Below are 10,161 nucleotides of genomic sequence, written 5' to 3'. Positions count from 1 at the left end.
TAAATATTTACTGAAGGCCTGTTAGGTATACTATGGGGAACAAAACGCATGAATAGTAAGTACTTAAATAGTACTCTTAAATAGCACTGTCATAGTTGAAATACAGGGTGATAAACATTGCATTGAGGAAGTCCAGTGTGCACACAGGAGGGGTACCTAACCGAGGCCCAGCATCCAGGGAAAGCATCCAGAGGGGAGTGAAGTCTAAGCTGAGAAGTTAGAATGAGCAGGCATTCGCTACAAGACTATGTGGGGAAGTGTTCTAACACTAGATACATTCTGCATCCAGAAAGTAAGTAGGTAAGGTTGGATTGCAAAATGAAAATGAACCTGTTAGAGTAGAAACATGAAGCTACAGTGATAAAAGAGCTGGATAATGGAGGGTTATATAAGCCTTTATCCTTAGAGTAGTGGGAAGCCATTGAAGAATTTAAAGAAAAATAATGATTGTATTTTAGAAAGAACATTCTAGTAGCCAGGTAGAAAAATGTTTTCTTGAACTACAGGTCATGATCCATTGGTCAGTTATGAAAAGTTTATAGTGAGTCACAAGTAGTTGGGATATTTTAAGATTAAATTATATAGAATAGGAAATAGCACACATTACGAAAGAGTATGGAAATTACGTTTTTGTGAAACTTTTGGTCTGAGTATGTGCGTGTGTCCTAGATCTTGATGTAAAATGTAGTTCTTCCTGGGGATTGCAATTTAATGTGAGTGTGTGTGTGTGTGTGTGTGTGTGTGTGTGTGTTACATATACATACACACATACATTATATGATATATCTGAAAGTGTGGAGAATAGACGTAGAGTACAGAACACCACTCGTACATAGTCATTCTAACAGTTCAAAGTTGTAGCCTAGAAAGAGTCAGTTGCAGAGAGATGCAATGGAATGGGGGAGCTATTTTACAGGTAGAAGGAACTGAAAGGAATTGGTGATGAATTACTTGTAGGGGAGCGGTAGAGGTCAAGGATGTCTCCCACTTGGATAACTATGTATATGGTGGTGCTATCCCCTAAAAAAATGAAAACAAAGATTTGCTGGAGATGTTGGCAGTTAACTTATAGAAGCTGAGCATGGTAAATATAATAGTTTGCTATCACAGTTGTAACAAGTTACAACAAACTTAGTGGCTTAAAACAACACAAATTTATTATCTTACAGTTCTGGGGGTTAGAAATTAAATGGGCCTCACTCGGCCAAAATCAAAGTGTCAGCAAGGCCGCATCCTTTCTGGAGGCTCCAGGAGACACTTGGTTGCCTTGCCTTTTCCAACTTCGAGAGCCTGCTTATATTTCTTGGCTCATGGCCCCATTCCTCCGCCTTCAAAACCAGCAATGGCCGAAACCGGTTTGGCTCAGTGGATAGAGCGCCGGCTTGCGGACTGAAAGGTCCCAGGTTCGATTCCGGTCAAGGGCATGTACCTGGGTTGCGGGCACATCCCCAATAGGAGATGTGCAGAAGGCAGCTGATCGATGTTTCTTTCTCATCGATGTTTCTAACTCTCTATCTCTCTCCCTTCCTCTCTGTAAAAAATCAATAAAATATATTTAAAAAAAAAAAAAAAAACCAGCAATGTCTGACTGGGACATTCTCAGACTGCAGTCTCTCTAGTTTTCTCTCCTCTATCTTGTGGTTTTTGTTAAGTAGAACCCTGAGGTGTTGAGCCAGGGTTCAGCAAAGATCCCAAGGGAAAGTGAAATAGGAAAGTTTATTACTCACAGGTCCTAGAGGAGGTACACCTTATGACTGGGGAGATCAAGTTGCAGGCAGTGAGTGAGGAGCAGGACCTGGGGTACATGTCTTTATTAGGATCTACAAGAGGAATGCTTTTGGGGTTCCCAGACTAAAGCCAGATCGGTCAATTCAAACCAAAAGGATCCAAGTTTTGTTAAGCTCCATTAGGATATTATTCAAAAGGGTGCACAAAGGAAATAGTTGGGAAGCAGGAGAGACTGTTTATCACCAGGTGCATTGGAAAGTCATATGCACCTGTGGTTACTTGTGGTTCTCTTATCTAATGCTTGGGCTGCTACATAGGCCAGGCACTAGACAGAGAAGCTAATCAGTTCAAGGCCCCTGTAGGATGCTCAGCCACACAAAATGGAAGCAGAGGCAGCAATATTATGGAACAGTTTAGCTGTATTCTCAACACTCTGACTCTCTCTTCTATTTTTAAAGAAACTTGTAGTTACTTTGGGCCCATCTGGATAATCTAGGACAGTGATGGCGAACCTTTTGAGCTCGGCGTGTCAGCATTTTGAAAAACCCTAACTTAACTCTGGTGCCGTGTCACATATAGAAATTGTTTGATATTTGCAACCATAGTAAAACAAAGACTTATATTTTTGATAGTTATTTTATATATTTAAATGCCATTTAACAAAGAAAAATCAACCACAAAAATGAGTTCGTGTGTCACCTCTGATACACGTGTCATAGGTTCGCCATCACTGATCTAGGATAATCTTTCCTATCTTGAAGTCCTCAGATTAACAACCTTTTTCCATTGATTTTTAGAGAGAGTGGAAGGGAGAAGGGAAGGAGGGTGGGAGTGAGAGAAAGAGAGAGAAATTGATGCAAGAGAGACACATAGATTAGTTGCCTCCCACACGTTGTTAAGGTTATTAGTTACATTACAGGTACATTGATGAACATTGTGACTCTCCATTATATTGTACAGCCTGACTTCATCCATATGGGTTTCTTTAAATAGTGCAAAATACTTTATACAGGAATGTGTTCGGAAGGGTCTTTGCAACCAAAATAAGGAAAAGAAATATCTTACAGATGACCATGAACATATATTAAATGCACAGGGGAGGGGAAATTTAAAAAAAAAATTAAAAAGTAACCTGAATAAAAAAATCTGTAACCTGAATTGCCCTTTGCCATTTAACCTAACATGTTTATGAGATCTGGGGTTTAGAACATAGACAGCTTTTAGTGGGTGGGGGGCATTATTCTGCCTACCACAGAAAGTATTAGGTGATAGTCTTTTGGAATTCATGCTGTGGAGCTTAGAAGAGATACTTTGGCTATAGATACACTCCTTAACTAGGAGTCATTAGGTTAGACTTAATTAGGTAACACATAACTAAGATATCTCTTTGATTAGAGATAGTAATTAAAGATAAGGCAGGATGATAATTATATGTATTGATAGGCTATTATGTGTTAGGCATTGTACTAAGCATTCCATATCTTAATGTTTTATTCATAACACTGGTGTGGGATAGACATTATTATCTCCATTTACATTAGAAGAAACTGAGGCCTAAAGAGACAGAGTAACTTTCTAGAGATCATATGTCTGGGAATTGGCAGATTCAAATCTACGTCGTGTGTGTGTGTGTGTGTGTGTGTGTGTGTGTGTGTGTGTGTGTCTTTATAACTTTGACAATCAGTGGTCAGTTCTCATCCACATTGACTGGCTGTAGATTTTTTAAAGTGGTGACAAGTACATAGGTAACCAATATATAGAGCTTGTTTGGTGAATCTTCATTTTCATTATGTTTTCTGGGTAGGAAGTTACCCATATAATTTTAATAGTTGGTTAACTGTCATGAGTTTCTTTTGCCCTCTTTAAATACTATAGCGTACTTCTTCTTTTGTATGAATTAAGGCTTTTGGTATTTCATGCCCTCAAGTCCCTAAAGTATATCTTCATCTCTAATAAAATTGTTATTTTTGTTGTTAATCCTCACCTGAGAATGTTTTTTCCATTGACTTTTAGAGAGAGTGGAAGGGAGATGGGAAGGAGGGTGGGAGTGAGAGAAAAAGAGAGATTGATGCAAGAGAGACACATAGATTAGTTGCCTCCCACACGTGCCCCAACTGGGGCTGGGGATTGAACCTGCAGCCCAGATACATGCCCTTGACCCAGGGATCGAACCCACAGCCCTTCAGTGCACAAGCTGACACTTCACACCACTGAGCACACCAGCTAGGGCTCTAATAAAATTATTCTAAATGTCTTTCCATAAAAAGCTTTATTTGAAAATGATCATTGTGTAATGATGATAAATTCCAGTTCCCTGGACAATGTGTTAGGAAGAAAATCTTTTCACCATCATACCAAGTACCAGATTCAATTTCTTCCTGTTGGTATCAGAACTCAACCAAAGGTGAGGCAGAATACTTAAATCAGCAGACAACATCTTCAGGCTAACGCTACCTTCTCTTAGCTTGCAACCCACCAATGAAAGAAAATAAGAGGGAAAGTCTTAAAAATCATATGTACTAAATGGAATTAAAAGAATACTTTAAGAAACTTGTCTCAAACTAAAACTTGTTAAAGTGAGATCTTTTACAACCTGTTAAAGCAATGGTTTGAATACTCACGTAACTGGCTACTCCCTTTTAGGTTAATTGCGGTCTCCTAGGTGGCTCTGACTTTTGAGGACTTATTTTTCCTTCTCTACATTTTCTTCTCAACTTATCTGAATTCAGATATAAAAAACTGATGTAAAATGACTTCTCCCACTCATTCTGCAGTTGCTAGTGCTTCCAGAAGGCCAGTTGAAGAGGTGAGGAAGACATTGTCTATTCAGCTGCACAAAATTAGTCAGCTACATATGCACTGGGTGGTTATAGTGTTCCAGGAGCCATTCTATGCTGGGAATACACTGGTCTAAAAAAAAATCCCTGCCCTCGTGGAGTTTACATTTTAGTGGGAAGAGAGAAGCAATAAATAAGTAAAATATACAATATGTCAATGGCACAAGAAAAAAAAAACAGGGAAGAGATAGAAAGTACTGTGGAAGAGGGAGAATTGCAATTTTAAATAGAAGGATAAAGCAAGGTCTCACTGATAAAATAACATTTGAACATTTGAGTGAAGACCAGAATAAAGAGAAACAAGTCCTTTGTATACTTCGGGGAAGAGCTTTGTTCCCAAGCAGAGGAACAGTGAATGCCAAGTGCCTGCAGTGGGAGCGTGCGTCAAGTGTTCAAGAGACAGCCAGTATCACTGGGGCAGAATGAGGACTTCATTACAAAACTGGCTCCCTTTCACCTCTTCTCAGGTGAGTGTGAATATCCTATCAGAAAGTTTTCTCCTTGGAATCAAAACTTCTCTGTGGGTTAAAAAACCCTCTAACTCACTAGAGAAGAGGGTCTCAAGTTCATGTCAGGGGATGATCAAGCTCTGCTGAAGCAAATGGGCAACAAAATAAAACACTTGTTAGGCTTAGCTTATGCAGCCATGGAGAAATTTAAATGGGTCAAAATCATTGTTGAACTGAGGAGGACAAATAGGAGCAAGAATTAACATTTATTGAACACCATAAACCAGGCACAGTGGTACTTGCTGAGTTGTATGGGCATCAAATAGCCCACAAAGCTGATATTAGCCCCCATTTTACAGGTGAGAACATTTAAAGCAGTAAGAGCTGATAAGTAGAATCAAGATTTGAACTTGGCTGGCTGACTTTAAAGATTTTGCTTTTTCTCCTGTAATAAGGAGGAATAGAGGTCCTTAAAAGTAGTCCTTAAAAAATACCACATGATGTCACTCATTTCTGGATAATAAAGACCATTATAAACTTATGAACAAAAATAGATACAGAGGCAGAGCTGCCTCGAACAGACTGTCAAACTACAGCAGGAAGGCCAGGGAGGGTGGGAGGGCAGGAGCGGGGCGCGTAAGAGATCAACCAAAGGACTTGTATGCATGCATATAAGCATAACCAATGGACATAAGACACTGGGGGTAGGGGAGGCCAGGGGATTGTCAAGGGCAGAGGGAAAAAAAGGAGACATATGTAATACTCTTTGTAATACTTTAAGCAATAAAAAAAAGAGCAGTCCTTAGCATTCACAGCATAAGAAGATTCCCCAGTGAGAAGAATCACAAAATACTGTTACTAAATTATTTCAAATAAATGAAGCCTTGTCTGGTCTCATCTAATACTCTATCCCTCCCATTATGGGAGTTCAGAGAGAGTGAATGATTTTCCAAGGTCAAATGGTTTTGTAGCCAAGTTGGGAGGCCTCACCGAGCAGTGTGGGGGGCACTGGGACTGAAGAAGAGCTTTTAGCCCCATCCCACTAATTGTGTGGTCTGAGAAGTCCTGAAGGCTCTCTGGACTTCAGTTTCCTCATCAGCAAAATAGAAGTGATAGCTAAATGAGGATTCATACAATAAACACCACATAATTTTCATAAGTTGAAATGAGAGAAATAGAGAAAGACAGGTCTCTCGCACACTACCACCATCAGTCCAGGACTGGGCCCACAGTAAGCAATCCTGGGCAGCCTACCTTTCTCTGGGTCCCACCTTGGTTTTCCTTGGTTACCTTGGTGTATCTGACAACTACTACCACAAAAATGATGCATAACACATCACTCCCAAACTCATGTTTGCAGTTCAGCTCCATTCTAGTGACAAAGCAAATCAGATGGCCAAGCTTCACACCGAGGAGTGAGGGAGGGGGTGGGGGTGGGAATATAAAGTCCTGATCTAGGAAAGAGGGGAAAAAGTAGTAACCAGCTCAAGTCTCTCCATGCTCTGATGCTTGTCTATGGCCTGTCCCTGGCTATGAAGTTGAGAAAATGTGCCCATAGCCCCAGTGAGAAGATATTTAGGGACTGCTTGAGATTTCAGGTTGTGCAGATCTAAAGGATCCTGATTCACCCAAAGGCAAAGAAAATAGGACCTCAGCCTTGGAACTGAGTAGGAATGAAAGAGCTCCAGATGACTGACTGCCCTGGAAACCCCTGGTGGGGATTTCAGATGATGCAGGTGAGGACCTTGGGTATGATAAAATTCCAGTGACACTGGCGGGGAGGGGGGAGATGGCATGTGCCGGGGGTAGGGGTGGCGGGGGAGAGGTCAATGGGGAAAAAAGGAGACATATGTACTACTACTTGTAATACTTTAATAATAAAATTTAAAAAATAAATAAAATAAAAATTCCAGTGAGGTTAAATGTAAGTTCTTACATGAAGGGGAATGAACTAGAGCAGCGAAGATGAAGAACCCCTCCCTTTAAGGTCCCATTTTCTCCCCTGAGTAACTGGCCAGAATGAGGACAACCCTATCTGAAATGGAAATTTGTTATCAGATTCTCCAAAACTAAATCAGAACCTCCCAGAACTTTCACAACGTTCCATATATCTAAGTCTGAAACAAGGGCTAAATACCTGTTATTTTAAATAGCTCAAGAGTTTTTATATGGAAAGAAATTGATAAAATATTACTATACCTCGTATCCCACTTCATACAATTTCACTGGAAGCATCTCGTGGGGAATCATCTCTCTTGCATCCCACTCTTTGGGGAAGAACTGAATTTGCCTTAGTTTTTGTTGAACAAAGAATTGAAAAGATAGATACATCCTAAAAGCTCTCTGTAGGAATTGCAATCCAGATCTGTTATTTCCTTAGTCTCCAATTTTGCAGTGAAACACGGTGCCAAATGTCAAAAGGTTCCCTCCTTAAGCCTATATTTGAGGAGCAGCTCTGTGGGAAATAGATACTCTGCATCCCCTTCTCTTTCACCAAAGGGACAGAGACTTAGGATGTTTCAGGCCACTTCCGGCAGCATCTCTCAGCATTTAAAACAAAACAAACCGCCCTGCTTTGTGAAATATGGTAGGGGATGAGTGTGAACTGGAAAGGGCCAGCAGTTTTCCTTGAACTGCCCCCTAGTGGGGCCTGTTGTGTCTTCTCAGAAATTGTAATCTATCGCCACCTGGTGGTCCCTTTGTCTTTATGTTTGGAATAGCAAGATTTATACAAGACTTGCCCTAATACAAATCACTCTGACCTCCTTGGTTAATTTCTTTAACATCAGAATATTTTCATCTTCTGGATATCAAGGGGGAAGGGACCATTTGACTGTTATCTGAGCAATTCAGCTCTCTAGGAGGAAAGTTGTAATTCCCGGAGTCCTTTCCAGCCATCCAGCTGGAATTCTGCCTCCCTCGCCACCCTTTCAACCCTTCCCTTTCTCTGAGTAATGAGTGTAGTGTGGCTCTTTGGGATAGGAGTGGCGATTTAGCTATGGTCTCCAAAGTTCAGAATGATTTGGGAAATTATCTTTAAAGTACACAAGTACATTGAAGACCTCAGCTCCGACCTAGGAAAAGCAGAGTGTCAACGCTTCCCACAGCCCTGGTCTCAGGAGGGAACCCTTTAAAGCGTGAATACTGCTCTCTCTCTCTCTCTCTCTCTCTCTCTCTCTCTCCCTCCCTCCCTCCCTCCCCCCCCCGTGTGTATGTGTGTGTGTCATAAATTAGATACTTAAAATAGATCTTTAAAGAGCCCACTGAAATGAACCAACACCGTGGCTCTAAATTACCTTTCCTGGAGGCTAAAAATACTAAATACGTCAAAAAACAATAAAACAACACATACCAAGATTGACGTTTCTTGTTTACTCACCTTGACGTGGACATATCTTACGCATAAAAATCTCCCCCGCAGCCCGTGTGGGCGCCCCTTCTCCGTCTTACTCTCTTCCCACCCACTCCTTTTTTCCTTTGCTGAAAGGCTCGGCTCCAAATTCGGTTGGAATATCTTTAAACCTCCCGGGGAAAGGGCATTGTGGGCGGATGGTCCTGCTCCCAAGTTAAGCCCACGGTGACCTAAGGGAAGGTTATGCTCGCGGACAGGATCGCGTAGCCGGGGCTGCACACCCCGAGAGAGCCCGGAGGGATCGCACTCGCCCACTCCTTCTGCCTCTGGGCGTCGCGTTCCCATTTCTTCAAAGCTCTAAGCCTTAGATCAAATGAATGGAAACGAAACAGCTGGGCGGATGCCACTCCCTTCTGGGCTACCCCGCCCCTCCGGTTCGAGTCCCTTGAGAGGATATCATTTTTCCACCCCCATTGTCCAAAGCATCTCCCCTCGGTAGTAATAAAAGACAAAAAAAAGGAGTGAAAAACACAAAAATATAGATTCCCAAGAGCCAAAAGACGACCACAACCACCCTCCGTACGATTTCTTATGGAGAGGGGAGGAGGGGGCGAAAAACACCACCATCACCTCGGCGGACTGGGAAAAACGTCAGTTACTGCCCGAAGGGAGGCGGGCGGGCCAAACGCTGGAGACTGAAGAGGCGGGAGGTGCCGCGCGGTGGGCGCTGTCCTTGGTGCTGAAAGGGCTGGGCCCTGCCTCTGAACTCGACGTGCTAGGGCTGTGGGGTTCCAGACCTTGAGTTCCTTGTCAGCTCCGCCGAGCCCAAGATTCTGGGTTGGGATGAAAGATAATTGGAAAATAAATCCAAGTTCCCAAGTTTGTTACTCTCCCCGCCTAACTGGAATGTCAACTCCTTGAGACCAGGGATAATAGAAGCTGCTGGGACAGTGTGAGCTCCATGAGAACAGCGTCTGGCACATAGTAAGGGATAAATACTCGTCCAATTTCTAATACTTAAACATTTTTAAATTAAGGACGCGCCCTTATCGCTCCCCTCTATAAAGGAGAAAGGGGGCCTGTCCTCACAACTGGACCGACTCAGCTTTAATTTGTGATGCCTGCTCTTGTAGATTTCTTTTTCAACGAGATCATTTTCTTAGCTAAAACGTTAGGCGTGAGTGGTTTGGACACCGGGGTCAGAAGAAGGAGTGGTTGGGCATTTCTCAGCCTGATGCCACAGGTGAAGGTAAACGAATCTTCCTTTAGGAGAATCTCGGGAAATGGGAGAAGGTTGAGGAGACAGAGGGCGAGCGGGCATCTTCCCAGGACTGCTGCCCCCAGGGGCGCTGGGATTTGTGGTCTCTTCCCTCCTGTCTCCTGGCCCCGCGTGCGGCGTGCGTCGTGCATAATAGCACCGCACCCGGCTCCATGATTGGTACAACCATCTCAGAAAGGCTCGAGCAGGGGACATGGGTGGAATTCCCAGCCTCACCCGAGAGTAAATTGCGCATTTCAAGCGTGACAGAGGAGCTGCGCGGTGTGTGGTTCCCAGGAACGTTTCCTGCGCGGAGTGGGCACGCCCACCCTTCCCAGCCCCCAGCCCTGCCCTGGAGCTGTGGTTTCCCCAGGCCCGCCGTTCGGGATGCGTTTGTGCCTTTAAAAGTGCCCAAGCTTTTATTGTGAGGTCGAGAGAGGGCAACAGTGTTTTCTTTAGTATCAAGGGCAACGGGGTTATTTTAAACCTCACAGCGAGATCTTTCTTACTGATCGGACTATATTTTCTCAGAGCGAA

Source organism: Myotis daubentonii, chromosome 7, assembly GCF_963259705.1.
Source record: "Myotis daubentonii chromosome 7, mMyoDau2.1, whole genome shotgun sequence".
Lineage (NCBI taxonomy): Eukaryota > Metazoa > Chordata > Mammalia > Chiroptera > Vespertilionidae > Myotis > Myotis daubentonii.
Note: the sequence above shows the minus strand (reverse complement) of the source record.